This window comes from Camellia sinensis, chromosome 11, assembly GCF_055761805.1.
Source record: "Camellia sinensis isolate YWXY chromosome 11, ASM5576180v1, whole genome shotgun sequence".
Taxonomy (NCBI): domain Eukaryota; kingdom Viridiplantae; phylum Streptophyta; class Magnoliopsida; order Ericales; family Theaceae; genus Camellia; species Camellia sinensis.
In genome coordinates, this window is record NC_138971.1 from 17,709,524 (window position 1) to 17,727,533 (window position 18,010).

The following is an 18,010-nucleotide window of genomic DNA, read 5'->3' on the forward strand; positions in this document are numbered from 1 at the left end:
AAGTTCTCTAATTCCCCAGCAGAGTTGCCAGAAACTGTAGACGTCCGCCGAACGCCCCCGGGAGGAACGAGGCCCCTGTTCCGTTCGATATTGGGCTCACTACAGCTCAGGACTCAAATGTCACGGTTCTTAATCTTAACCAAAGAGTCCAAATCCGGCAAATCGTTTTGAGAAAACAAATTTTTAGAAAAGAAGTGCCAAACATGGACTGCTTTTCCAGATAAAGAGTCGCCACCTAAATATTTTATTTTGGAAAATTTAGGAAACCCTGACTCGTTGCCTAAGGCCACGTGTCCGTCATCACCAAAGTTGCCTCGGCTCGGGAACTTGGGTACGATTGGGGAAGGTCACTTCGTGAGCACCCCCGCTCGCCCGATCAAAGATCGGCCTCTACTAACCACGATATCAAGTTTTCAAAACATTGTGTGTTCTTATTCCGGTTATTAGCCTAGATTACTATGTGATGCGCACAGCATACATGTATAGACTGGGTCGCCTGATTTGGAACAAAACATTTCATGTTTGTTTTTGAAAGATGGTTTGATGGTGCTACTCGCAAGTAGGCTAAGACGTGGATTTGCCACCCTCGGGTGGGCTTAGAAAACATGATTTTGCCACTATCTAGTGGGCTTAAAACACACATTTGATGAATTGTTCCAATTGAAATAACCTAACCTTCACCCACAGGCATTCAGGCAGTTATATCACATAAGCATATAGCCTCATGGTAAGCATGCTATTCATGGAAGTCACTCACACGCATGCAAGGATGCTAAAGCATAAAACTTACCGAGTACTCCAAGCCAAAACAGAAGCTAATTAGAAATCCATGCATGATCCTAATTATACGCAAATGCCTAATGCAACACATGCAAAAATGCAACTATAGCAGGCTCGGGCTATTCTAAACATGGCATACGAAATGGTACAGCTAACATGTATTCAACTTGGAATTGAAAATACAATGCAGTTAGTATGATGCGCCGAGCCTGGTGCATGCAAAACAGATGAATGAATGCAAACATGCTATCATACTGTATGCTAATTGAAACATGCCCTAATCTAACCATCATAAGCGGGTAAATAAAAGGGAGAAAGACGTGGGGTTGGAAGACATACATCCCACACACGCACACTTATTACAATTATGCCCTCGCACGGAGGGTCCGAATAAATAAGTACAGTCCCGAATAAATACAGTCTGAATAAATAATACAGTCCAAATATGTACAAAACCCTAATTAATTACCAAATTAACTAAGAAAACAATAAACTGGCATGCAAGCCAGGGACTGCCTTGACTTCGCCCCGGATGATGAATGATGCATGCTCGTGTTGCCTTGCGCGGAAATCCACAGCGATGCCCCGATTAGCCTCTATTTGTAATTTATTCTTGGAATGCGTGCCAAGCTCTGGAAGGCTGCTGATTCTTGATTTGCTGCAACAGAGAGCAAGAAAGGGGCATGGTAATGTATTTTCACAAATGTATGCATGCCTCGATCCTCGTGCCACCAATCACGCATCTCGATGCATGATGGCCGAGGAGTCGAATTGTGCAACTCAATATAGAATGAATGCTCATCAAAACAAAATAAAACCTAGACTCCATCATGGATAATCCAGAGTGTCGGCGACTGGAAATTGGGACACGTTCCGTCACTCGGAGTACGAAACGTACCTCGTTTCCCGTGCTTGGGCGAACTCCTATCCCAAGCACGATGCAATATGCATGATATGCATGAAATGCAACTAAGATACAACCTAACATACACAATGCTATGAAATGGCATACACAATGCAAGAGATAACATGGCATACACAATGCGCTAACATACAACCTAGCATACGCAATGCTATGAAATGAAATGGTATACACAATGCATAATGGACTTACACCAACGTGAGTGGACCTCAACCACACTCGGATAAGAGGCCATGAGATGAAAATGAGACACTCGAAATGCGTGCACATATGCACGCAAACTGAGGACCGACCCTAGGGCACCGAATGCCACTCTAACGAGACATGGAAAGGCATGGAATATGGCATACTAGCATGAATATTTCAGTAGCGAAAGAAGATGCAAAACAGCCCCAAAACATGGCAACATGGCACCCGATGCATGAAATGAGACCCGAAATGCAAAACTAGGCACACGCAATGGCCTATAGCTATACAAAGCATGCATTATTTGAACATGAAGTGTGAAGACAGAATCGAGACAGCTCCAAAACAAGCATATTTTAAGTTTTAAGCAAGGCCAAACAGTGAACACAAATAGGGCTAAACCAATATGCAAAAATGGCCCTAAATGTGAGATAAAGAAACAAGTCATGGTTTTTGGCCTCAAAAAGGAGAGGGCCCTTCAACAATATTAAAGAGGGACCCAAAACATGGCATTTTACAGTTAGTGACCAAGCCCAAAACAGTGCATAAGTAAGCTAAAAATACTATGCAAAATAAGGCCTAAAAAGAGGTCTAAACACAAGGAGGAAAAAGGAAACATCAAAAAGCAAAAGACCCTTGATAAAACATGAAGAGGGGGTCAAAATAAGGCCATTTACAGTTCGGACCAAAGTCCAGAAACACAAACACAAGGGGCTAACAAATCATGCAAAAATGAGGCCAAAAGAGGGATATAAAGGCAAGTGGCAAAAGGAAGCCACAAACAGTGATGAGCCCTTCAACAATGTTGAAGAAGGGCTCAAAAAAATATTTCTTTACAGTTCTGACTAGAGCTCGAAACAGTTTACATATAGGCCTAAAATAATATGCAAGAAAATGGCATACAAAGGAGGTAATGAAGCAAGTGCAAAAAGGGAGCCTCAAACAGTGAGAGGCCCTTAAACAAACATGAAATAGAGCTCAAAAAAATGATATTTTCAGTTAGGGTCGGAGCCCCAACATGCAAGAACAAAGAGCTAAGATGTAAACCAAGAAAAGGGTCAAAAAGGGGAGAAGAGGACTTACCCTTGAAGACTAATCTTTGACAGCGTTTTGGACCAAGAAATGTTGCCTCCTAAGCTCTGAGAAGACTCTCCAAGCTTCTGGAATGGAGTGGTGATGTGGTGCTAGGTGATGGTGAGGAAATGGTGTAAGAATCAAAAGGGTTTTTTAAGGCTTAGAGTAGAGAGAGAAATAGATTTAATGTGAGAGCTCCAAACCAAAATTTTCTAACCCCTAAAACACAGGTGGGGGGTCTGTTATATAGACACAAGAGGGTGGAAAAGAGGGGGAAAAATGGGGGGGAAATGAAATTCAAATTTTCCCCCAAAATTGGTCGAAAAGGGAGATAAAGGAGCAAGTGATAGTAGGAGATCTCAAACCAAAGAGAGCCCTTCAACAAAGTTTAAGAGGGGCTCAAAATAAGACACTTTGTAGTTTATGACAAGCCACAAAAATAAATAAAAGTAGGCCTAAACTATCATGCAAGAAAAGGCCTAAAAGAGGGGTAAAGAAGCAAGTGGCAGTAGGAGATCTCAAAAAGCAAAAGGTCCTTAATTAAATATGAAAAGGACCTCAAAATATGACTAACTCAAGTTCAGGTCGGAGCCCAAAAATGTAGAATGAAGGTTCGGGAGCCAAAACACGCAGTTCGGGGCCCCGAAAGTGGGCTGTTAGGCACCGGAAGTGGTGTCCGACCACGAAGTTGGTCTCTCAGACCGCAGTGTCCCTCAAAAGGGAGTAAATAAGATGCATGCCAAAAACTGGAGCAAACGGAGGTGGTTAAGCTGTCCCGAACTGAGGCACACGGCCAATGGCTCCGAAAAATCGGAAACCGGACCCCAAACGGGCAAAACGGACTACGACCACGAAACGTAGCCTACGGCCACTGAGAGATGATCTATGAGTCCTCTCCCTCCCTTTGGGAAGAGAAAACAAAGAAAACGGAGCCTGGTTCGCAAATCGAGGCAAAGCACAAAAGAGTCCGGAAGTCCGGAGGCAAGGCTCGTAGCCGAGACTCTGAAACTTCTGAACAAGCACAATATGCAATATCACCGAGCGCTCAACTGGTGACGTCTGAGTCTCAAGGTCAGTCAAAAATGGGGTGTCTACAATAAGCATTGCAAGGTCTTCTTCTATTCGACGGCTCTTTCATCATCACTCTTCTCAATTTCAAACGCGGAGAAGGGGAAATCATTTTGCTGGTACAACGGCAACGCAGAATCCAACCCTGTTGCCTGCAGAGCCTCAGCCTGCTGAAGTGTCTTGATCCAGCCGTGCTTAAATCCACGATTTTAACATCGGCAAACTTCTTCGGTAGCTTCTCTTTGGTCTTCTGAATTTCGACCAATCGGCCATCATGGAAGCCTTTTTCATAGGCCGTGGCCCTCACAGTCTCGATCGCGAACATGCTAGCCATGTTACGATCGGCGATCGCATCACTAATCAGCCTTCGAGTAACCCTCTCTTCCACAACCGGATTGGGGTGGCTGGCTGATTGGGGCTCAGCAGACTTGATTTTCCTCAGCTCATGTTCGGCTTTCTCGGTGCGAGCTTCTAACTTCCGAATGCGTTCATCTCTCTATTCTATATTGCGGCGAGCGGCGCAGAGATGCATGCCAATCTCATAAGCGGTGTATAGTCCCTTCACCACCTCGTGAACACCTTCGCGAAACACTTCGAAGTTCTGCTGACCTACCATCGACTGCTGAACTTCGGGTGAAAAAATCTGTCGAGCGAACTCGACTGCACATTTGGATCTCGAATGATCGAATCCGCCTCTGTCATTGGTCTATTACCCACGAAGACCGCAAAACTCAATGGGCAAAGAGTCGCGTCGGATTCCCTTCCAAGACCGGGTTGAGGAGATTTACACTGTGGCTGCTTGTCCCTCCTGGGCGACCTACTTCGATGATGTGGAGATTGGTGTCTCTCCCAATCCCTCAAAGTCCCACTGCCCATGCGTGAAGGTTCACCACTTCGACTCATGGCTCCTCCTAGCTCAGCTAGCGTTTTCGCTTCGCCTCTGCTGTTGAAAAAAAGTCTATTTGACATTCGCACTTGTTTAATCTTCCTCAAAGAGCTGGATTGAGTTGTTGACTAAGCACATAAATTGGACCCTCATTCATGAAGTACACGTCCATTTATTCCCTACGAGGGAAGCATCTCCCAGGCAGTCTCATTAATATTGAAACGTCAACAGCCCGACGCCGACTGAGTCATGCCCCAATCGCCCCAACCACTGTTATTCGGTGTTCTATGATCATGAACCAGCTGGGGCAAGGGCAGATTAATCAATCTAGTCAGCTTGAGTGCCCCAGCCATTCCACGAATCTATTCATCAGTACAATATTCATACGTAACGTGTTATTCAGCGTTCTGCGATCATGAACCAATTGGGGCAAGGGCAGATTCATCAATCTAGTCGGCTTGAATGCCCTAGCCGCCCCACGAATCGATTCATCAGTACAAGATTCATAGGTAACGTGTTATTCGGCGTTCTACGATCATGAACCAGCTGGGGCAAGGGTAGATTAATCAATCTAGTCGGCTTGAGTGCCCCAGCCGTTCCACAAATCTATTCATCAGTACAATATTCATAAGTAACGTGTTATTTGGCGTTCTGCGATCATGAACCAGCTGGGGCAAGGGCAGATTCATCAATCTAGTCAGCTTGAATGCCTCAGCCGCCCCACGAATCGATTTATCAATATAAGATTTATAGGTAATGTGTTATTCGGCGTTCTACGATCATGAACCAGCTGTGGCAAGGGCAGTTTGATCAATCTAGTCGGCTTGAGTGCCCCAGCCGTTCCACAAATCTATTCATTAGTACAATATTCTTAGCTAACGTGTTATTCGTCGTTCTGCGATCATGAACCAGTTGGGGTAAGGGTAGATTAATCAATCTAGTCGGCTTGAGTGCCCCAACCGTTCCACGAATCGTTCATCAGTACAATATTCAAAAGTTTGTTTTATTTGGCACCTCACGAATTCATTTTGTTTATGATTAAATCAGATCCATAAATTTAATCAGCTTTTAAGTTGGCTGTTTCACGTGATCATGACATTTTGTTCTAACTGTTGATTTTCCTAATGGTGTACTCATACATCAAACAATACAAGAAATAACTTGAGAGCATGTTAAGCATATACAAGCAATAACTTGGGAGCATAGTAAATTTTCATTCATAAATTGGGCGCTGGCAGCGGACATTTTACATGTGAAAATCCAAAAAAGATAAAAATCAACTAACAAAAAACATACTTTGAAATTAAAAATGCATAGCAAAAATAATTTAATCCCCAAAATCAATCCTCAGGATCAGATTCTAGTGGCTCAACGTCCACTTGCTCGTATGGAATCGACATGTCCAATGTCACTCCAGCGGCAGTAAGGGCTTTGAGCCAGCCATGTTTGAATCCCCGATTCTCGAACTTGGGGACCTCATCTACATAAGTTTTTAAAGCGGCGCTCTGCCCAACTTTGAATGCTTCGGAAGCCTTAAAGTCAGTTTTTCGCTTCGCCGCCTTCAACTTCGCCAATTCGGCCTCCAGCTTGGTAAGCGCCTCCTTAGCTAACTTGAGCAATTCCTCACTCGCGTTCACCCTCTCCTCGGCATCCGATCGGAGCTGGTCAGCAGTTCACGCCCTTTCCTTCTCAGCTTCGGCCTGCGCACTCTCCATTGTGGCTCTCATTGCCTCAAACTCAGCCCTGCTCCTCTGATCGTCCACTTCAGACTGCAAATGACCAATCCTTTCCATGGCATCATGTTGGCGGCGGCCCAATTTGGCGATCCTTCCAACCATCTGCAAAACAAGTTGGGATCGTCAGATACCAAGAAATACCTTATTCAAACAAAATCAAAGCAAGGAGTTGGGATGAAGTCACTTACCAGAAGGGCCGACTGGGCAACTAATGCTATGGCCACCAAATCCGGCTCGGCACGAAAAGCTGCCTTGTTAGCCGGCAACGAGAGTGAAGTAGCCATGCTCAGCGCCACGGCTGGATCTTTCAAAGCTGATGCTTCAGAGGAGATCGGTGTGTTCTTCATTTTTGGTTCAATAAAAAAAGAGCGACCACGCTCGACTCCTCCAAGCGTGGTCATTTATCGGGGGGGCCCTCCTCAGAGATGACTTCACTCTCGGTTGCACGCTTTTCTCCCCGATCATCCAGAATCGGCTGTTCCACTATAATGGGTGCGCGACAACCTTTTCCACCTCGGCCTCATGAACTTGAGCCGTTTTCTCGACAATAATGGGTGCGGGAGATTCAGTCAAGGCAGGTACCGAATAGGTGGCCTCGGCTTTCCGTCGGTTAGCCATGTGTTCGACATTTCTCTTTCGAGCCATTTGCGTGAGATTTTCACCAGCCATACCCTTAGAATAAGCGCCGGGTAGGTCTCCCAAATTTGTAAAAATATCTCTGAAGGAAAACTCCACCCAACCCGAAGTGGACGGTGAGTTAGGCTGGTTAAGACCAGCTGCCTCAAACGCTAAGTTTAGAGCCTCGTCGACCTCTTCGGCCTCCGTAGTAAACTCTTTCGTGGGTTCGGCAGTTACCTCGGCAATCGGCTCTACATCTTGTTCCAAATCGAAAGCTTCGAAGCCAATTTGCCTAAGGGTCTTAAAGCTGGGAAAGATAAGGGCCGTAAGGTGTTGTTCGCCGGATGGGATCGGGATGTCATCCGCGGCCGAGAACGTAGTATAAGTAGGCTCGTACCGCAAAAGTATATGGGCGGCTCTCCCTTGCTTCTGTACGTTTGGACGGCCAAAATACTTGAGTGCGGTCTTAATTTCCGCAAGGACTTCGTCGTTAGCTGAGGTCAGAATTTTCTTCAACTTATTGCCTACAAAAACAAAGGATTAGACTTGAAGAAAAAAAGCCGAATAAAAGAAAGATCAATAGACACAAGGAGTTACACGGCAACCTGGTTCACCCCTCTTTCTAGGAATAGGGTCTAGGCGGTCTTCACCCTTGCCGAATTCCCAGTTGCCTCGGACATTGACCATTACATCGCCAGCTCGTTTGCCAGAACTAGTAGGCATGGTTACCAAGTGATGGTCGCTGTCCTTGGCCCTGAGAAAGTAGTGCCCGAGCCGATCAGAGGATCTAGCTAAAGCGTGGCAGTGCCGAATCGCTGGAATGCCAAGGTTGATCCTAAGGCGCTGGTTCAATTCTACGATTCCCATTATGATTCGAAAGAAATTCACATTAAGTTGGGAAGGAATCAGACCCCAATGGCGGAGGATGGCCGTGAGAAATGGGTGTAGGGGAAAGCGAACCCCTCCCTTCGCAATGGATAGGAGAGGAAAGATGGTGGTATTTTGGTCCTCCCTCTCCATATCAAGGGTATTGTTCGTCACTAGAGATATATGGACAGCATTAGGGATAGAAAAATGTCTCTGGAACCTAGAAATACAATCCTCGGAAAGGAGGTCTTTCAAATGCTAAGCCATTCTAGTAAGGATTCGGGTATTCTAAATCAAAAATGAACACAGAACATAGGATTGTAAAGAGAAGAGAAGAAAAGTTACGAGAGGGAAAGGAGGCAAGGAGAGACAGGAAGAAGTTGCAGAAGATGTGAGATAGAGGAGGGATTTCGGCTGGCAGTCCAAGAGGCTCTAATATTCAAAAAGTATGCATTCGAAGGGACTGGAGATTCAAATCATAATAAATGCAAAGGATGCACGAATGAGGCAGGAACGTATAATGATGACCGAAGGACGTGTGTGTTCTAACATTCACATTGGGATAGGTGAAGCCGCCTAATTTATATCTCTCATGACTTTTCAAATTTGAAACCAAACACACCAATTAACTACCGTCAACGGGGAGTTTGGGGGGCAATTGTGCGAGCCGAATAATTAGCAGAACCAGAAGCGTACGGTCTAGAAAATAGACATTACTCGGCTCTAACCTGTACGATTAGGAGGCCGAATACAATAAATAGGGGCTGAGTAACTATTGAACTATGGGGCTGAATAAGGCCAAGTTTGGGAAGACTAAATAAGTGTACTTTTTGACTTTTTTTGTATTATGTGTAGAAAAAGTAGAGAGAAGATGTAGATTGATGTGACCCAAAAAAGATAAAAAGATGAAATAAGTGTACTTTTTTTTGTTAGCCAAACTTGGCCTAAATGAGCAGATTGTGAGCGAAAAGTGGACCAGGCCCCAAGGCCCTGGAGACGAGTATAAATAAAGGAACAACAGTCAAAGAAACGTATGTGAGAGCTATTAAACTTAACTTAAAATACAAGTAATTCAGAGTGTAGAGACTGACTTGCCCATCGGAGTGCTAATGCCGGCACCCCCGACCGGAGTGTTAATTCTTTTTCAGGTGACTAGCTGAGGATCATTGACGTCCCCCAAGATCTGAAGAATATTTCCAAACCCTTTTCTCCACATCTATCACATTTTGCTCACTTAGTGTATCTATCACACTTTGTTCACTTAGTGTATCTATCGCACTTTGTTCACCTTGTGTATCTATCACACCTTGTTCATTTAGTGTACCTATCACACCTTATTCACTTAGTGTATCTATCATAATTTGTTCACCTTGTGTATCTATCACACTTTGTTCACTTAGTGTATCTATCACACTTTGTTAAATTACTGTATCTATCACACTTTGTTCACCTTGTGTATTTATCACACTTTGTTCACCTAGTGTATCTATCACACTTTGTTAACCAAGTGAATCTATCACACTCTCTTCACTTAGTGTATCTATCACACTTTGTTCACCTAGTGTATCTATCACACTTTGTTCACTTAGTGTATATATCACACTCTCTTCATTTAGTGTATCTATCACACTCTCTTCACTTAGTGTATCTATCACACTTTGCTCACCTAGTGTATCTATCACACTTTGTTCACCTAGTGTATCTATCACACTTTGCTCACTTAGTGTATCTATCACACTTTGCTCACTTACTGTATCTATCACACATGTTCGCTTTGTGTGTCTATCACACATGCTCACTTTGTGTATCGATCACACCTTCGCTTTGTGTATCTATCAGACACGTTCACTTTGTGTATCTATCACACATACTCACTTTGTGTATCTATCACACACATTCACGTAGTGTATCTATCGCACTTTGTTCACTTAGTGTATCTATCGCACATTGTTCATTTAGTTTATCTATCACACTCTCTTCACTTAGTGTATCTATCACACTTTGTTCATTTAGTGTATCTATCACACTCTCTTCACTTAGTGTATCTACCACACTATGCTTACTTAGTGTATCTACCACACTTTGCTCACTTAGTGTATCTACCACACTTTGTTCACTTAGTGTATCTACCACACTCTGTTCATTTTGTGTATCTATCACACGTTCACTAAGATTGCATAATTTTCTTACATCCTTTCTGCATGAGATGTAGTTTGGTTCGTTTTAACTTGTTTATGTATGAGTTTGTTGTAGCATTTCTCTGCATAACATTTGCATTCTGATGTGTCATTACAGCCCTCTTTGCATAATCATAAGTTATGTTCGGCATCGTGCATATCATTTGCATTTTGCCCCAGCCTACGGGCGCATCTATATCATTATCTTGTTAGTTTGCCTGAGTCTTCGGCCTTGTCAAAAATCGGTCGTCTCTGGGCTTTGACATTCACTCCCGTCATTTCATGACTTCCGAGTTCTGTCAAAGAGGGGCAACTGTAGACACCCCATTTTTTACCATCCTTAAGACTTGGATGCGCTTGCAGGTACATCCGATGGAAAGTTTGATCGCTCATCGAGTGCTTAACTTTCGCAACGAAATGCTCCAGGTTTGATCCTTCCAAACCTTATTTCCATTCTGTCTCATTTTTGGACCATGTCGTGGTCCCTCCATATTGATGTTTGTGATGGCCTACCGTCCATGGGAAAGGGGCTGCCGACCATGGATTTGGCCCTGCCGGCCATTGATAAGGCTTGCCGGCCATCAATGAGGCACTGTCGGCCACCACTGATGGCCGACAGGACACCTTGTTTCAACATATATTGTTTCAGATCTTTTGAGCCAACTGTTTTTCACTAAGCCATCCTCCATATGTGTATGGAGGGATGGAGGCCATTTCAAGCTTGTCAAGCAAGTTTTGCATTGCATTGCTCTATATAAGGGGAGGCTCCTCTCCGTTTCCAGAGGTTCTGAATTTTGAGAGCAAAAATCTCACCCTCTCTCTAGAATTCTCACTCTCTCTCTCTATATTGTGCTCAATAGTGCTTTAAAGTGTGTTTTCTTCACATTTTTGAAAATAACACCTAGTCAACCACCACTACCTTGGAGCTGAGACTTTTGGAGGTTTGCTTGGAACTCAAAAGCTTGGTTTTGGCTCAAGAAAAGACCTGTCTTGCTGTTGTACTTCAAGGGTGAGCATGTTCCTCTTTTAGGCATATTTTTGTATACCATGTTAGCCCTCCTTGCATGCTGTTTAAGGCGTGGTTGTTAACTACAAAAAGCTTTATTTTCAAGTGTTTAAAATGGCTGTTTGAGGCCTCTTTGGTGTTGGGGGTGTTTCACCCGCTTGTGTGCCTTATTTGCTTGAGCTAGGTGCCATCTTTTAAGGCCTTTGAGGCAACTTTTGTTTGGCCTTTTAACCATTGAAATCCAGTGGATTTTCAGTGGTAGAAATGTTGTTTTGAGGTCCAAAGTGGGGAGGAGGTGGCCTCCCCTCTTTGCTTCTTGGTTGAATGCCTTGTTGGCCTAATGATTGAGCATGTTTTTCTAGCATGTGTTGGCTTGTTCTCAGCTTATTTTTGGCCTTATTTTAGCATGGCATAACACTGTTTTGACCTGGTTGGGTCACCTCATGCATGCTTTTTACACTTGTAGTGTAATCTTCGCTTTTAGCCTTACATGTTTGCCACTTTGGCCTACCATCCTAGCATGTTTTGGCTACATTCCAGTAGACTTTTACTCATATTTTGGCATGCCTTAGCTTTGATTTTGGTTGACCAAGTCACCTCTAGCCTGGTTTATGCACTTGTAGTGTAATCTTGTTCACTAGCCTAGCATGTTTGGTGTTTTAGCCTATTGATCTAGCATGTATATGCTTTACTCCTGCACATTTTTAGTTTGAGTGGTTTTGGTCATGCATGCCTTGCTTTGTATGGCTCTAGTGTGATTGGTCTTGCTAGCCTTAAGCTTTGAGACCTCTAGTATGTCATATTTGAGCTTTTTGCATGGCATGGCATCATTTGGCATATTATTTTAGATCATATACCTCTTCCATATTATTCCATTTATCGCCCTTTTGTTATGCTTTAGGGTTGATCCTTATGCTTCACTTATAAGCCTATATGTATGCATGCTTGCATAAGCTATGGGGCTACCATCTCAGTATGTTTTTTGTGTTACTTTGCCATGTTACAACTTTGATTTTTGTTGTTAGAGTCAACTCTTACTTGGTTTTGGTATGTGTAGTGTAATCCCATTTATTGGCCTTGCATGCATCATGCTTCATGCCTCCCATTCTATCTTGTTTTGGCTACGCTTCATCATGTTTCTAGCATTGTTTTGGCCTGCCTTAGGACTATTTTGAGTGATCTTGGTTCTTCGGGGCTTGCTTGATATAGCTATGGTGCAAGTACCTTAGTTAGACTTGAGTTTTGCGCACCGTAGTATGCTATGTTTGTGATGATTGCATGTTTGGGCATCGTTTAACAAGTTATTTGAGAGCGTATACATGTGTCATGTTCTTACTTCTTTCATTCCTTGAGAGCTTTTAAGAGTTGTGTTTAATGCCTAACTTGCGAGCCAATGCATGAGCATATTGTTGCAGCTTTTGGTGCTTCATTTCCAGCAGGATTTTGCCACTGTTTTGGCATGTATGGGGTCTGTTTGGTGTTAGTTTAGTCCATCGAGCATTGCTTTGCATGATTCCAGTCGTGTGTCTTTCACTAGCTTTTAATGCTTAAGTATTCTAGTATGTTGTGTATGAGTGTTTGCATGTTAGAGTCTTACATTTCATGCCAAGATTAGCATGTTGTTTGCATGTCATGTTGCTTGCTTTGCATTGTGTTCGATCAGATGTTGTGTTGAACACAAGGTGGATTAGTTCATTTCATAATTGAAGTGATGAAGTGAGCCAATCTCCCTTGGTCTCCATTGCTTTGATTTCTCATGATAAGGAGATGGTCTGAGTGTGTTGTTTGTCATGCATTTATTGAATTTGTACATCTTGGATCTTTGGCCATCATGCATTGAGATGCTTGATTGATGGTTTTGGATCCAATGATGCCTCTCCCTTGATGTTTTGAGATGATATGGAGGGGCATAGTACGTACATGTTCGTGGGAGACCCTCTATTTTCTCTGTTTTGTGCTCTATTACAGCTTCGTGTCTCCACACACCAGTGGCCGGCACCCTCTCATTGTTGGCCGGCACCTCTTCATCTGTGGCCGGCAATGTGCATCCTTGGCCGGCAGGGGGGTCGGCAGCAACTATTCATGGCCGGCAGGCCACTGGTGCACTCCCCAGCACTGTTTTGGTAAGTTTTAGCAGCAAGCACTGGAAGACACCCTACAAGCAGAGCATCAAGAGAGCAACCAGAGAGCTTTTCGGGGCGGCAACCGAGCAGGCATCCTCTTCTTCTTCGAACAAAGTTGGAGCAGCTTAGTTTAATGCTTGCTTGTTAGTTAGCATCAATTTGTAATTTATTTAGTAAATTTGTTAATTAGTTAAGTATTGTAATAATTAGCCTAATTAGCCTAATTAGATTAGTTAGTTAGCTTAGCTTAGTGTTAGCTTAGCATTTATTCGGACCCTCCGCGAGGGCGCATTGTTGTAATAAGTGTGCGTGTGTGTGTGAATGTCTTCCAACCCCACGTCTTTCTCCCCTTTACTTATCATCTTTCGATGGTTTGTTTTAGGGCATATTTTGGTTAGCATCCTTATGCTTGCATGCGTGCATCATTCACTTGTCATGCATGCACCGGGCTCAGCGCATCATTCAAATTGCATTGTATTTCAATACATTTACTTGAATATGTGTTTAACTGCATGTTATCAAGTGTTGCATTCATATGCCATTTTAGATAGCCGAGCCTATTTAGTTGCATTTTGCATGTGTTGCATTAGGTATTTTAACATAGCTAGGATCATGCATTGATTTCTAACATGGCTTCTGTTTTGGCTCGGAGTACACTATGAGTGTTTATGCTTTAGCATCCTTGCATGAGTGTCAGTGATTGCCATGTTTAGCATGCTTACCATGAGGCTATTTGCTTAAGTAATAAACTGAATGAATGCCTGTAGATGAAGGCTTCATTGCTTGAATTGGAACAATTCATCAAAATGTGTGTTTTAAGCCCACATGTTTGTGGCAAGTCATGTTTTAAGCCCACTTGAAGGTGGCAAACCCGCATTTTAGCCTACTTGAGGGTAGCAACTTCAAACCAATTTCGAAAAACAAACATGAGACGTTTTGTTCCAAATTGAGTGATTTAGTCTATACTTGTATGCTGTGCGCATCACATAGTAATTCTAGATTAATAACCGGATCAAGAACACATGTGTTTTCAAAACAACATATCATGTGTAGTAGAGGCCGATGTTTGATCGGCCGAGTGGGGGTGCTTTTTTCAGGACCTTCCCCTCTCGTACCCAAGTTCCCGAGCCGAGGCAACTTTGGTGATGAAGGACATGTGGCCTTTGGCACGAGTTAGGGTTTCCTAAATTTCCCTAAAACAAAATATTTAGGTGGGGACTCTGTAATCTGGTAAAGCAGTCCATGTTTGGCACTTCTTGATTAAAATCGATTTTCTAAAATGATTTGCCGGATTTGGACTCTTTGGTGATTTATCAGTCTTACATTGCACTTTGTGAGACTAGATACAGAACTGTGATAGGAGTCCGAACTGTAGTAGCTATGAACCCAAATCTGCACCCTCTCCGAAAAGGGGGGCGCGCGAAGGATGTTCGGGCGGTCTACAGTTTCTGGTGACTCTACTATGGATTTAAAGAACTTGACTCGAACTTATGATATGTTGTTTTATTTACACTTATGTGTTTCTTTGCATTGCATTTGCATTGGTTCACCTAGGACACAGTGTTTTCCATCTGCTATTCCCGAATGGTTTGTCGGAGGCATGCTTGGAAAAGCATGCCATAAGATTGACCGGATATGGGCTCTACCACGATGGGAACACAAACCTCGGTTATGCCGAGGCACCCTATTTGACCATTCGACCTAGTGCATATCGGAACCATAGAGATTGTTCCAAACTAGGACAGGTTGCTTACCCGAATGCAAGATTGTTTGAAACCACATGCGTGCGTAGTAAACCCCTAGCTCCTGAGAAAATAGGACAGGGAAACCCTACCCCACCATAGGGGTGTTTTGGCTCTCATTAACTGGTATGTGCTTTACAGTGAAACTGTACAGGGATGTGCATGTCAGTTGCCAAGTTGGTATATGTTTTGGGGCAGAATCTGGCAAAGAGCAAAATCATTCAGCTATGATCATATCCGTTCTTGTGAAACCAGGCTGAGATGTTGTCTGTTTTCTCTTTTGCAAGGTAGTCCTAGAACTATAGCTTCAAAAGGCTCTGATATCCCCCGGGTACATTGGACTGGTGTCGATAGACTTTGTCAGGTCAGAGATTCAGTTCAAGGGAAAACAACGTTTCCTTCGCTAGAGGCAAGGCAAAGAAAAGCCATTTAGGGCTCACCAGTTCAACTGATCCGACAGTCACCAGTCACATCACCTTTGTTCAAACTCAGCAAACCATGATGGCACAGAGATCGGAAGAAGTTGTGGCCATAATAGCGGCATTATACCAGGGAATTGCCAGGCAAGATAAGACCAATGCTGAAGTGCAACGCCCATCTGGGGCACCTATCACACATCCAGTCTCGGGACCCCAGCCAAACTTTGACCCACTTCCGCCAGCTGAAGTTTTACATGGTCTAGATCCCCGAAAAGGGTTGGCACAAACCCGAGTTTTCTGACCCCTAATACAACCTAATGAGAGGCTTTATCCCTTTGGTACTAATGATCTCAAACTGAGCTTGGTGAAAATTGCTAAACTTGAAAAGTAAGTCGACATCGGAGATGAGGACACCGAGGCTTCCATACAACTTCTAGACATATTCAAAATGCCACATATTGACCGTTTCGATGGGTCTGGAGATCCTATGGTACATATCTGGCTTTTCGTGAATGTTTTGAAACCGACAGGTCTGACTAAGCAACACAAACTCTCTCTGTATGGTAGAACCCTGTCGGGTGCAGGAGCTAATTGGTACGCCGAGTTAGAGGATACAGTGAAACAAAACTGGAAAAAGTTGGTTGAAGCCTTTGTCGATCAGTAATCTTGCAATACCCAACTTGAAATTACCATGCAAGAGCTTGAAGCAACCCACCAGAGCCTTTTGTGGAATTTGTTGCAAGGTGGAGAGCAAAGGAAGCACAGATGATAGATCGAGCTTCTGAGAGGGATCAAGTGCGGATAGTGGTGCAGAACCTTGAACCTGATATGCTACAAAAGTTAATAGTCGCTCCACTATTCATTTTCTAAGGTTTGCATGAATTAGGGGTTCAGGTCGAGAATGCGTTCAACAGAGGGATTATTCCCAAAACAAGTGAACCAGTAAGGAGGGTTTTTTCCGAGAGTACCAATGCTGGCGATAGCACTGTTTCCAAACCCACTAAAAGCAAGACAATTGCCATAGCCGACCTTTTTGCCAAGGCCAGCCTATAAATAGCCAGCCCAACCCAAGCTACGGGCAGCACTTTGACCCCCTTCCATGTGAGCCTAACCAGCACACTAAAAGTCCTGATGCAGAGAGGGTATCTCAAACCCCTCGATCCTTAACCTCTACCTGACCCACTCCCTGCCGGACATAACCCCATGAAATACTGTGTGTATCATAGTATCATCAACAGCGTAGCCATGGCACTAATTGTTGCTACCGCCTTCGTCATGAGATCCAGAATCTCGTCGACAACCGGACGATAGCTCCACCTCAAGAACCCAATGACCAAGTACCTCATCCATATCTCAACCTCGGCCATACACTACCACCCACCTGCAATCCTAGTATATACACCTCGACCCATCTACCCAAGCCTGAGTTGTTTATCCCAGAAAGCATGGGCTTAAGCATAATGGATATACTTGAACCCCAATCATCTCAAACTCGTGAACCCACTACTTCTGAGATGGGGAGCATGATTGAAGATTTCCAAAGAATTGTGGCAGATTTAGCCTTTGAAATTTTGGCTCCATCATCGACCACATCACAGGCCAGAAGTTTCAATTCAAAAGGCTCTTCAATCTTGGATTAAGCTGCAACTGAAAAGGGCCAACCTGAAGTCATGTTAGATCTAGGTGGTGGCATGTCGACAACAACTCGGCTCCACTTTGATATAGCTACCCGATCCTTTGACAAGGTGGAGACAAGTGGTAAGAACAAGGTAGGGGGGCATTGGTCCCCATGAACACCTTCAGTGGGCTGTTGAGGCTTTGAAAGCCGAGGGACTGAACAAACAGCAAGTGCTCTCAGTTGTTGCAAAAACCGTAGATGACACTTTTTCCATTCAGGATGAGAGCACTCTGAATCATGGGGCAAGCCGGAAAAAGGGATGTCGTACCAGAAAAGTTCTTTTCAGCTCTAATCCTTTACTCAGAAGAGATCAGCTAACCCCGTCAGCGTCTACGAATCCCTTTGCTAGTGCATCCAGCAAAACTCCAGAAACCTCGAAGTACCCACCCCGTGGCCAGAGGGTCTTCAATCCCCTCTACATGACTTTGTCCAAAGCTTTCCAAATCCTTATAGGACAAGGCCATCTCAAGCCCTTGGAGCTGCGGCCATTACCAAATAACCTCCCTCCCTCACCCAACCCGGCCAATTACTGTGCCTTCCATCAACATGTCGGCCATGACACTGACATGCGTTTTCATCTTCGCCACGAAATACAAGATCTGATTGATAACAAGGTCATCGTCGCGCCGGGTCCTGCAGAGTCTATCGACACTGGATCAGTGAACTTGGGGGATAATGTGATTATATGATCGGGGGATGAACCACCTGCGTATGGCGCTCATTTTTAC